The sequence below is a fragment of the Oncorhynchus gorbuscha genome, linkage group LG12 (genome assembly GCF_021184085.1).
Source record: "Oncorhynchus gorbuscha isolate QuinsamMale2020 ecotype Even-year linkage group LG12, OgorEven_v1.0, whole genome shotgun sequence".
NCBI lineage: Eukaryota > Metazoa > Chordata > Actinopteri > Salmoniformes > Salmonidae > Oncorhynchus > Oncorhynchus gorbuscha.
The window spans coordinates 48,752,791-48,772,135 of record NC_060184.1 but is presented as its reverse complement, the minus strand read 5'-3'; the positions used below and the strand labels follow the sequence as shown (position 1 = coordinate 48,772,135).

Sequence of the window (19,345 nt, the reverse complement as noted above, 5' to 3'; positions counted from 1 at the left end):
GACCAGCTGACATCATGTCAGTGATTCTCTCGTTAACACAGGTGTGAGTGTTAAGGCTGGAGATCACTCTGTCATGCTGATTGAGTTCGAATAACAGACTGGAAGCTTCAAAAGGAGGGTGGTGCTTGGAATCATTGTTCTTCCTCTTTCAACCAAGGTTATCTGGAAGGAAACACGTGCCATCATTATTGCTTTGCACAAAAAGAGCTTCACAGGCAAGGATATTGCTGCCAGTAAGATTGCACCTAAATCAACCATTTATCGGGTCATCAAGAACTTCAAGGAGAGCGGTTCAATTGTTGTGAAGAAGGCTTCAGGGCACCCAAGAAAAAGTTGATTCAGCTGCGGGATCGTGGCACCAACAGTACAGAACTTGCTCAGGAATGACAGCAGGCAGGTGAGGCAAAGACATTTGGAGGATGGCCTGGTGTCAAGAAAGGCAGCAAAGAAGCCACTTCTCTCCAGGAAAAACTGCTGAGGACTGGGGTAAAGTCATTTTCTCTGATGAATCCCCTTTCCAATTGTTTGGGGCATCCGGAAAAAAGCTTGTCCGGAGAAGACCAGATGAGCGCTACAATCAGTCCTGTGTCATGCCAACAGTAAAGCATCCTGAGACCATACATGTGTGGGGTTTCTTCTCAGCCAAGGGAGTGGGCTCACTCACAATTTTGCCAAAGAACGCAGCCCTGAATAAAGAATGGTACCAACACATCTTCCGAGAGCAACTTCTCCCAACCATCCAGGAACAGTTTGGTGACGAACAATGCCTTTTCCAGCATGATGGAGCACCTTGCCATAAGGCGAAAGTGATAAATATGTGGCTCGGGGAACAAAACATTTATATTTTGGGTCCATGGCTAGGAAACTCCCCAGACCTTAATCCCATTGAGAACTTGTGGTCAATCCTCAAGAGGTGGGTGGACAAACAAAAACCCACAAATTCTGACAAACTCCAAGCATTGATTATGCAAGAATTGGCTGCCATCAGTCAGGCTGTGACCCCGAAGTTAATTAACAGCATGCCAGGGTGGATTTCAGAGGTCTGGAATAACAACTTCATGTAATTGTCAATAAAAGCCTTTGACACTTATGCTTGTAATTATACCTCTGCATTTCATAGTAACATCTGACAAAAATATCTAAAGACACTGAAGCAGCAAACTTTGTGACAATTAATATTTGTGTCATTCTCAAAACTTTTGGCCACGACTGTAGGTGTTTCTAATAGACTATCACCTCACAAATGGCAGGTATAGTTACGCTCTGGCCCTCAGGGCCCTAAACCCTAATTCCCTAACATATCTTCACTCCCCAGGTCTTCCAGAAGTGCACAGTTAAGGATGTAGGGGTGAAAAGTAGTGTGCTAGAGACACACCCTACTCGAGTTGAGCCCCAGATCAGAGAGCTAAGACCCGGGGCCTTATTGCCCCTCAAAGAGAAAAAGGTAAAGGACGTGGTGCCGTTTAGCCGCCCGCCTAACTGCCTGCTTCTGCCCACTGTGTGACGTCAGCTAACGATTGAAGGCTGTACCTTAACCACCTCTGTGCCTTTCACACCTCCCTGCTTCTGCCTCCATCAAGAGATCTGTACTGTAACAACTCCACTACCCAAAATCCCTTCTGATTCTGACTTATTCTCTTTTTCCCTTTTTTGATTTCAATGGAATTTATGGCTTGGACTTGTTTTTCTCTGACTAAGTCTGCAGAAAATGTCTGGAAAAGTGTAATTGTGTGTATCCAACAAATGAATGGTGTCTTGTTGCTACTGATTTTTGATTGCGTTATGTTTGTCTTGCTTGATCCAATCAATAAACTAATCCTTTATCTTGCATCCAGACCTAATCGAATGGTCTTGTCTGTTTCTTGGGAATAACTGCCCTTTATTTAAATAATAATTTGCTTATAGACTTTGCTATAGGAAAGTACTTTGATTGGCTATTGAGGGGAACCAGGTTTTATTATTTGTTGCCTAGGTTGCAGACTTGTTTTTGCAGACTTGGTTTACTTTAGGTCACTGGGACCAATTTCTTTACTTTACTTATTTCTTGGGAATGACACCTTACTATAGCTCTGAATCTCTATATAACTTTAACTCTTATATTCTAATTAATGTTAATACCCAAACATATGCCTAATGTGGTTGTTGTCCACAGGAGAACAGGGAACTACGGTGCATACGTTCCATATTATTCGCCTACTTTTGACCAGAGCCATATTGGCCCGGTTGAAAAGTACACTCTTAGAAAATAAGGTTCTTTCGAGAACCTAAAAGGGTTCTTCGACTGTCCCCATAGGAGCACCATTTAAATAACTATGTTTGGTTCCAGGTAGAACCCTATTTGTTTCCATGCACTGTAGAACCCTGGAACCAAAAAGGGTTCTACCTGGGATAGCTGGAGAACTATTTTAGAACCCTTTTTTTTTTCTAAGAGTGCATGTAGTGCATTACAAAGGGAACGGGGTGCCATTTGGGATGCACTCTTTATCTCATGCTCCTCTCCAACTCGCTCAGAAACCATGTCACAAGATATTGTATGTGGACTGTATGAGAGATCCAGTTATTCTGAGGGTCAGATATGATCTTTTCCCGGTAAACACAATGTTCAGCTCAAACGCCAGCAATGCATTGGTCATGTTATTACTGCGTACACATTTTCAGACATACACCGTTGCATTCCACTCACCAAATGGGAATGATTGATTAAACGTTCTTTTAAACCAACAACAAAGTTGAGAATATATAGAAATGTGCAACACTGAACGTATTATGTTAGCTAGTCTGTTGGTAGAATGGGTGTCAGTCTATACCTCAGATTAGAGTAACTAACACTTTGGTAACTAACAATTTGGGATTGGTAGATCTTTTTTTTAAACTTTCAAATCAATGATTTATAGACTGCTTTGTTGTTGTTTGAATCTGAGATTGTCCCTTTAAAGGTTTTTACATAATAGCCATAACATACCATAACTATTCACTTGTGCCTGCATGTATGATCCTATAAGGTATCTAATATATTATAAGCACGTATCTTGAAACTCAATCAAAAGTATGCCTTGTAGGACTACTATGCTGTGTTGCATAGTAGAGAGAATCCAAGTTAGAATTCACCCATAGAGTGCAATTGCACAATAATGCTGTCCCTTCACGAACTTTCCTAGCAGAGCTCTGAGAACACTCGTGAGGACAAAGATCCCAACGCGGATGAAAACGGAAACACCACCCCTCTTCGTCAGAGCCCTGGGGTACGAATACCATATTTTCACCGCTAAAACTTCATAGTCAAAATCTCGGGGCATTTACTATGCTAACATTCATCTTGACATCCAAAGTTCCAAACATGCCTTGGAATGTTTACATGTTGTGTGGTTATATGGGCCTTATGGAGTTATGTTTTATGGGCCTATGAAGTCATGTTGTATGGTTATATGGGCCTTATGGAGTTATGTTTTATGGGCCTATGAAGTCATGTTGTATGGTTATATGGGCCGTATGGCGTTATGTTTTATGGGCCTATGAAGTCATGTTGTATGGTTATATGGGCCTTATGGAGTTATGTTTTATGGGCCTATGAAGTCATGTTGTATGGTTATATGGGCCTTATGGAGTTATGTTTTATGGGCCTATGAAGTCATGTTGTATGGTTATGTGGGCCATATGAAGGCATGTTTTATGGGCCTATGAAGTCATGTTATAGGGGCCTATGAAGTCATGTTATATGGGCCTATGAAGTCATGTTGTATGGGCCTATGAAGTCATGTTGTATGGTTATATGGGCCTATGAAGTCCTGTTGTATGGTTATATGGGCCTATGAAGTCCTGTTGTATGGTTATGTGGGCCTTATGAAGGCATGTATGGTTTTATGGGCCTTATGAAGGCATGTTGTATGGGTATATGGGCCTATGAAGTCCTGTTGTGTGGTTATATGGGCCTATGAAGTCCTGTTGTGTGGTTATATGGGCCTATGAAGTCTTGTTGTATGGTTATATGGGCCTTACGAAGGCATGTTGTATGGTTTTATGGGCCTTATGAAGGCATGTTGTATGGTTTTATGGGCCTTATGAAGTCTTGTTTTATGGTTATATGGGCCTTACGAAGTCATGTTGTATGGTTATATGGGCCTTATGAAGTCATGTTGTATGGTTATATGGGCCTTATGAAGTTGTTGTATGGTTATATGGGCCTTATGAAGTCGTTGTATGGTTATATGGGCCTTATGAAGTCGTTGTATGGTTTTATGGGCCTATGAAGGCAGTCATGTTGTATGGTTTTATGGGCCATATGAAGGCATGTTGTATGTTTATGTGGGCCTTATGACGTCATGTATGGTTTTATGGGCCTTATGAAGGCATGTTGTATGGTTATATGGGCCTTATGAAGGCATGTTGTATGGTTATATGGGCCTATGTGGTCCTGTTGTATGGTTATATGGGCCTATGAAGTCATGTTGTATGGTTATATGGGCCATATGAAGTCATGTTGTATGGTTTTATGGACCTATGAAGTCATGTTGTATGGTTATGTGGGCCATATGAAGGCATGTTGTATGGTTATGTGGGCCTTATGAAGTCATGTATGGTTTTATGGGCCTTATGAAGGCATGTTGTATGGTTTTATGGGCCATATGAAGTCGTGTTGTGTGGTTATATGGGCCTATGAAGTCGTGTTGTATGGTTATATGGGCCTTATGAAGTCATGTTGTATGGTTATATGGGCCTTATGATGTCATGTTGTATGGTTTTATGGGCCATATGAAGTCATGTTGTATGGTTTTATGGGCCTTATGAAGTCATGTTGTATGGTTTTATGGGCCTTATGAAGTCATGTTGTATGGTTTTATGGGCCTTATGAAGTCATGTTGTATGGTTTTATGGGCCATATGAAGTCATGTTGTATAGTTATGTGGACCTTATGAAAGCATGTTGTATGGGCCGTATGAAGCCCAAACGCATGCCTTTACATGTCATGATATATTTTTTCTTATTGATAGGCTTGTCATGTGTTGTAGTTTTTAACATGTACTCTCTCATCCTTCATTTGCTATTTGCAGGTGATATACTACGTAACTGGGCAGATCTCTAAAGAGCAGCCACCACCCCTGGCCCCAGTGGAGGAGGCTCCTGAATGCAGAGACAACCCAACACTGTCCCCCTCACAGGTGTCAAATGTGAATGCTAATGACAATTCTCCAAGCCAGCAGCCACAGCAGCCGCAACCGAAACCCCAGCAGTTAGGGCCACCTATATCTCCCAAGCCTCTGTTCTTGAATTTCCCCAGCCCTCTGTCTCAGAAACAGGTGGTGAGCTCAGAGTCGTTGAAGACCAGCCCAGGAGTGGTAGATGGGGTTCTGGAAAGCCCAATGGCCAACACTGTAGATAAGCCTCAGAAAAGCACAGTCAAGAGACTTGAGTCTCCAGTCTCCTCAGTCATCCAGGAGTCCAGCATTTCACTTAGAAAGAGTGTTGTGTTGCCCGCTGCATTGCCTAAAGTTTCTCCACCAATCACCATAACAGAGGCTCCTAAGGCAGTGGCGTCGCCCACAGAGAAGGCCCTTAGTGAGGCCACCAATCAACCCAGAGATCAGCCCAGACCCAAGTATGAGGAAGTGGAAGAGGAGGCCTTCCTGAGCCCTGACCTCCCTGGTGAGGAAGGCCCTCCGCCCCCAGACAACATCGCCTTCATGATCACCAACACCAAGGTCCAGGCCCTGTCCTGTGGGGAATATCAGGATCTGGTCAATGCCAAACAGGGAATCCAGACTGTGACTGTGGGGGGGGGGCCTGGGAACCGGGACATGACCCACACTACCCCAGGTGGCGACGGTGGCAGCTCGGTGGGGTCACAGGACGACAGCTTCAACAACAAGAAGCCGGTCATCATCATCTTTGACGAGCCCATGGACATCCGCTCGGCCTACAAGCGCCTGTCTACGGTGTTTGAGTGTGAGGAGGAGCTGGAGAGCATGCTGGCCGCGGAGCGCATAGACGAGGAGGACGAGGAGTTGGAGGAGACATGGGGGAGCAGCGGTGGACTGCAGGTAAAGGTCGTGCCCGAGGGTGGAGAGAGGGAGGCTGTTCCCACGGCCATCAAGGCCCCCAGCGGCGCTCTTTGCTCTTCCAGTACTGACTTGTCGCACTCTTCCTCCTCGTCTGCGGAGCTCGCCGAGTCGTCCAGCGACGGCAAGCCAGACGGGAAGAAGAAGTTCAAGTTCAAGTTTCCCAAGAAGCAGCTGGCTGCTCTGTCGCAAGCCATCCGCACAGGCACCAAGACAGGCAAGAAGACGCTGCAGGTGGTGGTGTACGAGGACGAGGAGGAGTCGGACGGCAGGGTCCGACAGCACAAGGAGGCCAAGAGGTTTGAGATCCAAAGCCGCTCCAAACAATCTGTTCTTCCAGCAGACATGTCACCCAAGGCCCAGGCTCCAGCTGTAGTAAGGCGGGAGCATTCAGATTCCCAAGGCAGGACGGACGAGATCCGGAAGAGCACCTACAAGACCCTGGACAGCCTGGAGCAGACCATCAAGCAGCTAGAGACCACCATCAGTGAGATGGGCCCCGCAGTGCCCCACCAGGAGGAACCAGTGAGGAGTGCAGCCAGTGTGGAGCCCCAGGCTGGTTGTGTCTCGAGTGGGGAGAGTGAAGGCCTGAAGAGGTCCTTATCACTCCCTTCTAAGAGTTCACTCCCCAAGGTCCCCCAGCCCAATAAGGCCTCCTCTCTGAGGAAGAAGACCAAACCTCAGCTCCTCCCCAGGCCAGCCACCCTACCCACCGCCACCATCACCCCCAGCCAACAGGTCTCTTTCTAAGCTCTTGTCCGTCTGGAGGCTTTGGGTTCCCTTTTTACTCCTCTCTTCACTCCATCCTAACCACTTGGTTTACAAACCAACCACTCATGAATAACTTCCCAGGTGTTTTGGAAATGACAGAGCCCTTCTCTGTTGCTTTCTCCCTCCATGGTCCAATGTTATTAGAGAGTGGCATTTTCAGTGGGTCCGGTCCCCCTGTCTCTCATATCTCTACTTCGATTGGCTGCTCAAACTCTAACTGGGGTCTCAGCGAGTGGCAGACTTTTAATCAGACAATGACACTCAATGTTGATGACACTTTTGGTTTCTTGAATCTGTTGTCCTTGGACTGCATTAACTGTAGGGTTGTACGTTTTGGTATAGGCTACTACGGTACAGGCGGTGCATGTGCTCTTACTGGTGTTAAGCTTTTAACGGTTAGTGGTAACCTTGAACGAACAGGTTTGTGACCTGTCATTGCCTTGCTTCTATCAGTTTGTCATACCTCCAATATGGTGTTCTGTTTTTTTCTTTCTTTTATTTTCTTTCTTGTTTTGTTTCGTTTGGATCCTCTTGCAGAACGCAACCAGTGTCGCTTCCCCATCTAGTCGGATGCCAGTGCCCATGTCTGCGAAGTCCAGGCAGTCGCCAGGGACTACTCCTGACAAAGCAGGAAAACAGCAAAAGCTACAGGACAGCGCTCAGAGGCAGTTCCGACAGGTAGTTTTACTATAGGACCTTACCAGGGACCATAGGGACTTGAGGGAACAAACTTGTATAGTGAACAGGGTGTAGAAAACAAGAGACCTGTGTTAAGGGACAAAATATAAAAACAACCAAAGCTGCGAGAGTTGAAGTGTTTTGTTTAAATGGGGTTGAGGTGGACATTTTGGCTTCTGTTTATGTTCTCTCAATCTGCTCTGACTGAAAGGCATGTTTGACTCTTGACTGTTACCCTTATAACATCACTGTATGCTTCTGCATGGTCCACACTGCTCATGGCGGCTTTTAATGTGTTGGTTACGAGAAAGAGGAAAAAAAGAAAAGAGAAAGAAAGAAAAATATTCCAGATGCATCCTGTCATCGACTGAGTTCTCCATCACCTCCCCAGTTTCCATCACAGCTGAGTTCCTAAACAGTGTTGCCAACCAACCTCAGGATGCTTTACTAAACCAATATTTCTCCTTAGCCACACTCCCTCCTTGCCCACAATGCACCTCTATTAAACCCACACAGTCTCCTTTATTTTCACAACGCAACAGCTACTAAACCACACTTTAATACCCCTCCCTTCAAGCCTGCTGGAACTAGCCTGATCGCAGCGTTCACCATTATATTCCAGTTAAACAGAATGGTGTGAATGCAGCAATCAGGCTGGTTCCACCAGGCTGCCTCCGGCCCTCCTTTGAAGGATGCTCTTCTACCACCCACCTCTCCCCATTGCACTTGCAGTACCAGTCAGTGGAATATTCACCCTTACTTCTCCAGATTTGCACTTTTATCTTTCTTACCCTCCAAAATATCCCCTCTTGTATCTAACATACTCCTCTTTCCTCCCCAACCAAGATGTATCTCTGGTTTTTCCCTCGGTTTTTGTCTCCACCTCTCAGACAGCTTGACAATCACTCTTAACACACAGGCATCACCAAGCAGTGCCCCTCCCCCATCTCAATCCCTCCTTCCATCCTTTCAATATTTTCTTTCTCCTTTTTAATTAACAGTGTGTTTCTCAGTTACCTCAAGTAACCCAGTAAAAATACATACTGTAGCTAGTTTGAGCCTTTTGTGTGTCTTTTAGTTCTCTTAGTAGCAATGTTTGTTTTTGTGATCGTCTCTTGTCTATAACTTTAAGTCAATGTTGTCTTGCCTTTTTTTACATTTACATGTGTTACTTTAATAACCAGTTCCCATTTTGACAACCAGTCTTTGTTCTGGCATCTCTGTTTGCAGGCTAACGGAAGCGCTAAAAGAGCAGGGGAGGGTCATAAAACTACTTCCCCTACTATACCTGCCTCTAAAATTCCTGCTTTTTATCCTAGCTCTGCTAAAGGCAGCTCCTCCCAGTCTGCTCCAAACTCAGATGCTACTAACCCTATTACCCTTTTCCCCTCTTCCAACTCCTCCTCTTCCTCCCCCACACCACCAAGTCCTCCATCCCGTCCCCTCACGCCCCCCGCCACCCTGGCTCAGCCCTCCCCACCTCTTCCCACATCCCCTCCCTCTCTAACGGTTCCTCCCTCAAACTCCCCAAGCCCTCTCACACAGGTAAAGCTCTCTCGTTCTCCTCGCAGACTCAAAACGGCCGAGCACCCTCCTCTTCCTTCTCCTCCTCCTCCCCCTCCCCTCTGTCGCCCACCCCGTTGGGCCCCGGTGTGAAGAGCATCCGCACCATACACACCCCCAGCTTCACCAGCTACAGGCCCCAGAATGGCAGCAGCGGCAAATCCTGCATCCCAACCGCCACAGCAGCCAAGGACTCCACTTAATACAGTAGCCCTGTTTGGGTTACTACTCTCTCTCTCTCTCTCTCCCCCCCTCTTAGGAGCTAGATTTATTCTGTTGTTTATTGGTTTGTATTTTGTTGTAAAAAAGGGTAATGGATGCACTTCCCCAACCATTCATATTTCAATTTGATTTGTCACTGGCATTCTCACACTGATGCTTTGACTTCGTTTTAAGTTGCATTTTCCTTTGGCTGATGCTTTGAACTTGAATCCTGGATTTTAAAAAGGTGTATTAGAGTACTGAGGAAATGATTTTAAAGATTTAAAAAATAAAATTTAAAAAATAAGATTTTTCTGACTATCTAAGAAAATACAGTTGATGTACAATCACTATTACCGTGTTAAAAAAAAAGTTTTATTTTTGAAAACCAGAGACTGGATAGCCATAGTATATCTTCATCTTACACTATTTCTTGTGTTCTCATTCAGTATAGCCCTTGTAAATGCCTTTTATGAATGTATACTGTAAGTATACAGACGTTTAAAGTGGAATTGCATTGACCTGACTTCTATTTTGCTAAGACTATTTTCTCATATAGTTATCCATGCACTGCCAATGTATTTTTTTAGGAGATTTATGAGATTTATCAGTTATTTCTGTAGTTATTGTGCCTACTTGCCAAAGTTATGTCATTTCCTGACTGTTTTACTGTAATCATGACATATCAAGTGGAAACTCAACACATACACTCAAGGTGTGATTGATGGCTGACGTCTTTACCTTCAATAGCTTGACTGGAGGTCTATGTTTCCTACGTTGATGTTTATCGATGTCTAAATGTATACAGTACTAAAAACAAAAGAAATTCACAAAATGCTCTCGCAAGTGTACATAAATGCTTCTAATAAGAACCTTGAGTAGTTTTGTTAACATACCAAAGTTTATTTGTATGCATGCCTTTTAAGATACTTTAGGAGAGTGATTCATGTTAAAAGAAGAATTATGTTTGCACAGATAGATTTTGTAAATATTTGGTTTGCTCTCATTTTTGTAAAGCTTTAAACCATACTACGTAAAAAGGTAAAGAATTGTGTTGGACTAAAAACAATAAAGGTCTGCATGCTTGTAATGCATTTAAGTTCTAGTCACGTTGAGTTCCTCTCCTGTTCTGCTCTCAACTCTGCACACAGTTTCAACCATGTACCAAGCATAATTGAACTCTGTATTAACAGATTCATTACATTTACTTGACCAGGAGGTGTCAGTGAGTGTCCGGGCCACATAATGGCTGCCTTCCAGGCTGACTAAGTTGCAGATGCGAGCCAGATCTCAAAACCCTTGCAAAGGTGTTTATCGTATCAGTTAACCACATCATAAGATTTTTGAATTTTTACCTTTATTTAACTAGGCAAGTCAGTTAAGAACAAATTCTTATTTTCAATGACTGCCTAGGAACAGTGGGTTAACTGCCTGTTCAGGGGCAGAACGACAGATTTGTACCTTGTCAGCACAGGGATTTGAACCGGTTCCGGTTACTAGTCCAACGCGCTAACCACTAGGCTAACCTGCCACCCCAGATGCTTGACTACGCAATCAATGAAGTGGCACGTAACCATTGGTTGATGCAATGCCACGTCTGCATTGTGGTCAGTCTGGAAAGTGACCCATGCTTTGAGGGTGTGAAAACTGTGTAAGAGGAAGTTAACCTATGAGAATACATCTCTAAAGAGTAGAAACAACAGAACTACTCTTATCCCAGTCTGCAACAACCAACACCACTTGAATGTGTCTGTAATCCATTGAAAAGGAGAGATCCAGCATTACCCCTTGAAGGAAAAGGGCCTACTGGTAAGTTATGTATTAAAGTGGTTATATACTATTCTTTACTGTTACTCATATATGATCAACTTTCATTTAAGGTAAGAAATTATGTTAATTTGATTTAAATTTCAAGTTTAAAGGGGCAGTCTGCAGTTGATGCATACATTTTTTTAGACTTTTAAATGAATGGTATATACTCACTTGAAGAATGTAACTCATGAGCTTAGTTCAACTGTCTTAACCAATCAAGAACCCACTATATACATTTTGTAAACAATGTCATTGGAAACCAACACTGTATGGCCTCAAAACTGGTAAAACTATAATTTTGATCTCATGGTTGGTCAGTCCATAGCTTCTGTCTAGGAATATGAGAGTGGTTATATTTCACCAGCCCTCAGCTGTTTACCAAATCAGTGACAGGGTTGACACTTTGTTATTGTTTGAACTGCAGATTGCCCCATTAAATTGATTTAAATGAACTGGGAAAAGTGAGAGAACACCATACATTATCCAATGTAGCATTCTAGTGTTGATTCAGGAATTAAATCAACACTAAAGGTTTAAACTCAGTGTTGTAAAATAACCCCAGTGTTTGTGTAATTAACCAGAGTTGAAGCAAAACGACTCCCAGCATTATCATATTTCTCAGCATTCTCTCGTGTAGGTTTAGAATTGTTTTGTTTCAATATCGATGTTTTTGCATGTACATTTGGTTGATTCATCAATCAATCTTATGCTACTCAACTATAAGTAACGTACATTTTTCTAAACTATTCCAATCTTTTATTGAGGACTTATTGTACCCATTACTTGTTCCAGTTTACATGTTGAAGGTATTCCCATGTCTTTGACTGCCAGGTTAGGGAAGTCTTTCTGAATGCAGGTTGCAGTTGAATAAACATGTCAAATGTCAGATCGCCCCACTCTGGCTGGATTCCAATAGGCATTACACATCACTTTGCGAGCCAGCATAATGTGATTTGCAGCCCTGATGCAGCCTCAGAACTACGGGTTTGAGGTCAATGAATTATATATTGTCTTAAAGAATTGAATTTGAATGGCAACATTTTCACTTGGTGAAATGCACATGACTAATAATATATGAATGCAACAACCATGTCACTGTCACTAGCAAACAAAGTCATGGGTGGTACTGGTAACTAAAAGATTCACTCAAATGGCACCCTGGTAAATATACAAATAAGCCTTTAAAACCCTACAGGAGGGCCATTCAACTCCGGTCCTGGGTGGCCAAAACATTCTAGGTTATGAATTGCTGTACGGTTCTTCAAAGAACCAACCCATGTATGGTTCTTCAGACTACCAAAAATAGTTCCTCTATGGCATTGCGCTCAATAACCTTTTGGTATTTAATATGGTAGAAATGACTGTTCATTTTCATGTATGGGTTACCATTACTGATAATGGCCATCATTTGGATCAGTTCCTTCTCATAGTTCTCACTTAGTTCTTTGCTGATAACCACCCTGATCTGTGTTGGCTACTGGAAGACTATATTTGGCATTTCCTTGTTCCTAAGAAACACCATATCTACCTCCCTACAGTAAACTTGTTGATGCTATAGAAATCACGCGGTGTGGTTCCCAAATGGCACCCTATCCCACTCTGGTCAGAAGTAGTACACTACATAGGCAATAGGGTGCCATTTGAGAAACAGCCATGGGTTATTCTGTTAAAATCCTCTAGACCATAGGTGTGTGCTGAAACGGTCCTCTAGACCCCACAAATGAAACCACAGTGATGTGCAACAGTCCTTCACAAGTCACTAGTAGCAACTGCAGAGATCTCAATCTCACACCTCTGTAGACTAGTGTCTTGACTTTGTGTCTTTGTTATGTCCTATAGGCTAAGAGCCCAATTATGAACTACATTGAGGAGGAGAGACATGGCTTACACGCCAAAGCCTCCCACTGCGAGAACATCATTTTTGCTAGCTTTTTACATCCTGGTATTCGTGGCCGCCGTGCCTGAAGCACCTTTGGCGCGATTACAGCTTTGATTCTTCTTGGGTATGACGCTATAAGCTTGGCACATGCATTTGGGGAGATTCTCCCATTCTCGTCTGCAGATCCTCTCAATCTCTGTCAGGTTGGATGGGGAGCGTCGCTGTACAGCTATTTTCAGGTCCCTCCAGAGATGTTTGATCGGGTTCAAGTCTGGGCTCTGGCTGGGCCACTCAGGGACATTCAGAGACTTCTCACGAATCCACTCCTGCATTGTCTTGGCTGTGTGCTTAGGGTCGTTGCCCTGTTGGAAGGTGAACCTTCGCCCCAGTCTGAGGTCCTGAGCAGGTTTTCATCAAGGATCTCTCTATACTTTGCTTTGTTCAACTTTCCCTCGATTCTGACTAGTCTCCTAGTCCCTGCCACTGAAAAACATCCCCACAGCGTGATGCTGCCACCACCATGCTTCACCGTAGGAATGGTGCCAGGTCTCCTCCTGGGGGCAGTCATGTGCTTTTTACTGAGGAGTGGCTTCCGTCTGGCCACTCTACCATGAAGGCCTGATTGGTGGAATGCTGTAGAGATGGCTGAAGCTCTGTATAGTGACCATCCGGTTCTTGGTCACCTTCCCTGACCAAGGCCTTTCTCCCCGAGTGCTCAGTTTGGCCGGACGGCCAGCTCTAGGTAGAAACTTAGTAGGTTCCAAACTTCTTACATTTAATTATGATGGAGGCAATTCCTTCGACCTCATGTCTTAGATTTTGCTTTGACATGCATGGCTTAGATTTTGCTTTGACATGCACTGTCAACTGTGGGACCTTATATTTACAGGTGTGTTTGTGTGTGTGTGCCTTTCCAAATCATGTTTAATCAATTGAATCTACCACAGGTTGACTCCAATGAAGTTGTACAAACATCTAAAGGATGGTCAATGGAAACTGGATGCACCTGACCCCAATTTCGAGTCTCATAGCAAAGAGTGTGAATAATTTTCTGTTTTTATATTTTTAATACATTTGCAAAATGTCTAAAAACCTGTTTTCACTTTGTCATTATGGAGAATTGTGTGTAGATTGATGAGGAGAAAATGTATTGAATCAACTTTAGAATAAGGCTGTAACAACAAAATGTGGGAAAAAGTGAATGCACTGGTCATATTATTACTTTTTTTTTTTATCCAAAATGAATGAAAAACTCATGACATTGCTTTCTCCCAAATAGTTCAAGTGGGTTTACTAAGTATCCGTTAAAAAGATGCCAGAAAACAAACTGTATTTCTTCCAAATGAAAAGCCTCCTTATGTCTTCATCCAGTGAGCACTTCTCTCCTTTGGTTTAAAGGAATGCTCTCAAACAACACAGAGCAGGAGAGGCCTAAAAAGATTGACAAAGGAAAATGTATTTATCAGGTCATATAAAGCCCAATTCCTGATAAAAACATATCAAGCCACTTCTCTTTAGGTCATTTTAATAGCAGAGCCTGGGCCACTTAGCTCCTGCTATGTTGTTCAAATAATATATCTGTTTATAAGTGTTGACAAATGTAAGATTGTCTATTGTCTTAACTTCATACGTTAATTCGGTACTGTATTCCATATGCAAAGGAGGTCAAAATAATCTCCAAAGAAGACTGCAAGAAATGAATCCCCATCATCAGAGCTGAATAAAGAAACAAGAACGGCATGATTACTTCCCCTTTCTCTAGGTAGGCTAGTTTGTGTATCTTTTTGTTTGTCAGCGTCGTGTGTATAGGTGGCAGGGAAGTCAGGCGCAGGAGAGTCAAAATGGAGTGTAAATGGAGTATTTTAATAAATGTCCACGGAACATGCGCCATAACACTAAAAGTACAGACATAAACAAACATGGGTACGAGGAACCGTCGCGCACCAACACAACAAAAAACAACAACACTGACAATAAAACAGGGTTAAATACACAACAGGTAATGAATTGGATTGAAAACAGGTGTGGGAAGACAAGACAAAACCAATGGAAAATGAAAAATGGATCAATGATGGCTAGAAGACCGGTGACGTCGAACGCCAAGCACCGCCCGAACATTGACATTGTTGATTGCTAACATGAACTGAGCATTGACAACATTAAAGTATGTGCAAGAGACAGCAGTCTGGCTGGTCACCTGGTCCTTCCATTGCTCCGTAGGTCAAACCCAGCCTCCAGTATTCCTGGCCTCCAACATCCACATTCCGGTTGTGTGTCCCAGAGTCATAGCCCTCCGAGCCCAGCTCATATTTGAAGAAGTAAATCCCTAGCACATCAGACTCCAAATATAATGGGTGGGCATTGTTGGAGTCCGGAACCACAGGAGCTGAGGGAAAATAGGGGTATGCTGAGTTAGAACCTTTGATTGTAATAGAGTAATTCTAGCCTGAGTGGTATACTACGGAGCAAGCTAGATCTACTCAGGCTTTTATAAAGCTAGCCAGCTTCAGTTAGCTTCACATTCCAGCTCAGGCTTCATCCACACTGACCGTGGATATTGCTCTTCCGACCGGCCTCAAACTCTAGCAGGCTTGTAACTGCGCATGCATGTCTCACCAGGCTAGTCGAACGCTGAATTCTTAATTGAGACGATGCTCAAACATCAATCCATGTGCGAGTAAGTGCCACATTTTACAAAATCAAAATGAAAGTTATCTTGCAAATTCAGCAGGCTATTGTGTGAAAAAAGCTTTAAGAAGTGCCATCTGTATTTTATTACTTAGAGATCTCTATCGGGGCGGCAGGGTAGCCTAGTAGTTAGAGCGTTGGACTAGTAACTGGGAAGGTTGCAAGTTCAAACCCCCGAACTGACAAGGTACAAACCCACTGTTCCTAGACCGTCATTGAAAATAAGAATTTGTTCTTAACTGACTTGCCTAGTTAAATAAAGGTAAAATATATATATATATATTTTAAACCCTGTTATTTAGTAGACCCCACTGGTCTCAGATCTGTTTGTGTGGTCTTGCCAACTCCCATTGTCACGTATGAAAACGACTGTAGGAGTAAGCAAGACGGCAAACAGACAGAACAAGCAACAGTTCTGTTGTTTGATTAAATCTGTTAACCCTGCATTTTGCAGAGTAAGATTATAAATTGATACTGTAGGTTGCATTCTCCTTCATTTTCCCCCACATAAGAAGAGCTGGTTGGCCTCGTCAACCAGCTCTTCTTTTCACATCTGCTAAACGCAAACTTGGACATTGTGAAAATTCTGTGCAATGTCCAGCTCCCGTTTACTGTGAACACTGAGGTTGTACCCGCTTTAAATTACAGTTTTAAGTGGCCATGTAGGTTACTGTGGCTATTTGATCATAATATAGGCCTACCAGAGTCACCTACCATCAAACACAATGGAGAAAATGCATCCCATAAAAAGATTTGGGGTGTACTTTTTCCCCCTTTTTTTCCCCAATTGGTAGTTAAAATCTTGTCCCTTTGTTGCAACTCCTGTACAGACTCAGGAGAGGCGAAGATCGAGAGCCACGCGTCCTCCAAAACACGACCCAACAAGCCACACTGAACACTTAACCCTGAAGCCAGCCGCACCAATGTGTTGGAGAAAACACCTTACAGAACATCCCAGCCGTCCAAACCCTCTCCTTACCCGGACGACGCTGGGCCAATTGTGTGCTGCCTCATGGGTCTCCCGGGCATGGCCTGCTGCGACACAGCCTGGGATCAAACCCTGATCTGTAGTGATGCCTCTAGCACTGCGATGTCAGTGCCTTAGACCGCTGTACCACTCCAGAGGCCTATCCCATAACATTTTAACATGAAAATAGCTGTTCTGTCATTTAACCTACATTAGTAGCCAGTGTGTGGTGTTCAATATAGGCCTACATTCCATGAGACTTTTGGAGAATAAAAACACGCAGGGCTTGACATTAACCTTTAAATCTCAAGTCTATTAAGGCTTCTCTTTATGAAACCGTAACAATCTCTAAATGTCCACTTATTCTACTTTATCCTACTTCCCCACACAGTTACAGTACTGTGTATACTCATATAAAACATTTCATATATACAGTACTTTTTACCTGCATGCTTTCTAGTATGCGCAGGATGCGCAGACCAGCTGGCCGGTGTGTTTACGGACATATTCAATCAATCCCTATACCAATCTGCTGTTCCCACATGCTTCAAGAGAGCCACCATTGTTCCTGTTCCCAAGAAAGCTAAGGTAACTGAGCTAAACGACTACCGCCCCGTAGCACTCACTTCCGTCATCATGAAGTGCTTTGAGAGACTAGTCAAGGACCATATCACCTCCACCCTACCTGACACCCTAGACCCACTCCAACTTGCTTACCGCCCAAATAGGTCCACAGACGATGCAATCTCAGCCACACTGCACACTGCCCTAACCCACCTGGACAAGAGGGATACCTATGTGAGAATGCTGTTCATCAACTACAGCTCGGCATTCAACACCATAGTACCCTCCAAGCCAGTCATCAAGCTCGAGACCCTGGGTCTCGACCCCGCCCTGTGCAACTGGGTACTGGACTTCCTGACGGGCCGCCCCCAGGTGGTGAGGGTAGGCAACAACATCTCCTCCCCGCTGATCCTCAACACGGGGGCCCCACAAGGGTGCGTTCTGAGCCCTCTCCTGTACTCCCTGTTCACCCACGACTGCGTGGCCACGCACGCCTCCAACTCAATCATCAAGTTTGCGGACGACACAACAGTGGTAGGCTTGATTACCAACAACGACGAGACGGCCTACAGGGAGGAGGTGAGGGCCCTCGGAGTGTGGTGTCAGGAAAATAACCTCACACTCAATGTCAACAAAACTAAGGAGATGATTGTGGACTTCAGGAAACAGCAGAGGGAACACCCCCCTATCCACATCGATGGAACAGTAGTGGAGAGGGTAGCAAGTTTTAAGTTCCTCGGCATACACATCACAGACAAACTGCATTGGTCCACTCACACTGACAGCGTCGTGAAGAAGGCGCAGCAGCGCCTCTTCAACCTCAGGAGGCTGAAGAAATTCGGCTTGTCACCAAAAGCACTCACAAACTTCTACAGATGCACAATCGAGAGCATCCTGGCGGGCTGTATCACCGCCTGGTACGGCAACTGCTCCGTCCTCAACCGTAAGGCTCTCCAGAGGGTAGTGAGGTCTGCACAACGCATCACCGGGGGCAAACTACCTGCCCTCCAGGACACCTACACCACCCGATGTTACAGGAAGGCCATAAAGATCATCAAGGACATCAACCACCCGAGCCACTGCCTGTTCACCCCGCTATCATCCAGAAGGTGAGGTCAGTACAGGTGCATCAAAGCTGGGACCGAGAGACTGAAAAACAGCTTCTATCTCAAGGCCATCAGACTGTTAAACAGCCACCACTAACATTGAGTGGCTGCTGCCAACACACTGACATTGACACTGACCCAACTCCAGCCACTTTAATAATGGGAATTGATGGGAAATGATGTAAATATATCACTAGCCACTTTAAACAATGCTACCTTATATAATGTTACTTATCCTACATTATTCATCTCATATGCATACGTATATACTGTACTCTATATCATCGACTGCATCCTTATGTAACATGCATCACTAGCCACTTTAACAATGCCACTTTGTTTACTTTGTCTACATACTCATCTCATATGTATATACTGTACTCGATACCATCTACTGTATGCTGCCCTGTACCATCACTCATTCATATATCCTTATGTACATATTCTTTATCCCCTTACACTGTGTATAAGACAGTAGTTAGTTAGATTACTTGTTGGTTATCACTGCATTGTCGGAACTAGAAGCACAAGCATTTCGCTACACTCGCATTAACATCTGCTAACCATGTGTATGTGACAAATAAAATTTGATTTGATTTGATTTTTCTATGCTCTTTTGTACTTGGATTGTGTTTTTCTTTCTAAATTCTTCTGGAATACTTTCGATAGCTGTTGAGCAGTTACATGCTGAACAGACCGCTCGCGTGTGCTTTCAACACATGTTGATTTTATCCAGCCACACCAGACGCAGTCAGGACACGCAGTTTGAAATATCAAAACAAACTCTGAGTCAACTAAATTAATTTGGGGACAGGTCGAAAAGCATTAGACATTTATGGCAATTTAGCTAGCTAGCTTGCTGTTGATAGCTACTTTGTCCCGAGATACAAACATTGGGTAGTTATTTTACCTGAATTGCACAGGGTCATCATCTAATCCACAGATAAAAGGGTAAAGCATGTTTGTTTCTAGTAATCTCTCCTCCTTCAGGCTTCTTCTTCTTTGGCATTTATCTGGCAGTTGGCAACCAACTTCAAGGTCCAACTTCAACTTCACTGCTTCA

At 43.8% G+C, this 19,345-nt stretch overlaps 1 protein-coding gene and 1 pseudogene across 1 annotated transcript in view; both read left to right on the top strand.

Annotated features, from left to right (window-relative positions):
• LOC123991097 overlaps positions 1-10,371 on the top strand; it is a 57,341-nt pseudogene extending 46,970 nt beyond the window's left edge.
• A 648-nt stretch (positions 10,372-11,019) lies between these two features.
• Positions 11,020-19,345, top strand: part of LOC123991091 (acyl-CoA dehydrogenase family member 11-like) — a 99,003-nt gene continuing 90,677 nt past the window's right edge. Inside the window, exon 1 of the mRNA XM_046292293.1 lies at positions 11,020-11,075. The gene's annotated coding sequence lies outside the window, so the exon portion shown is untranslated. The remainder of the gene's footprint in view (positions 11,076-19,345) is intronic.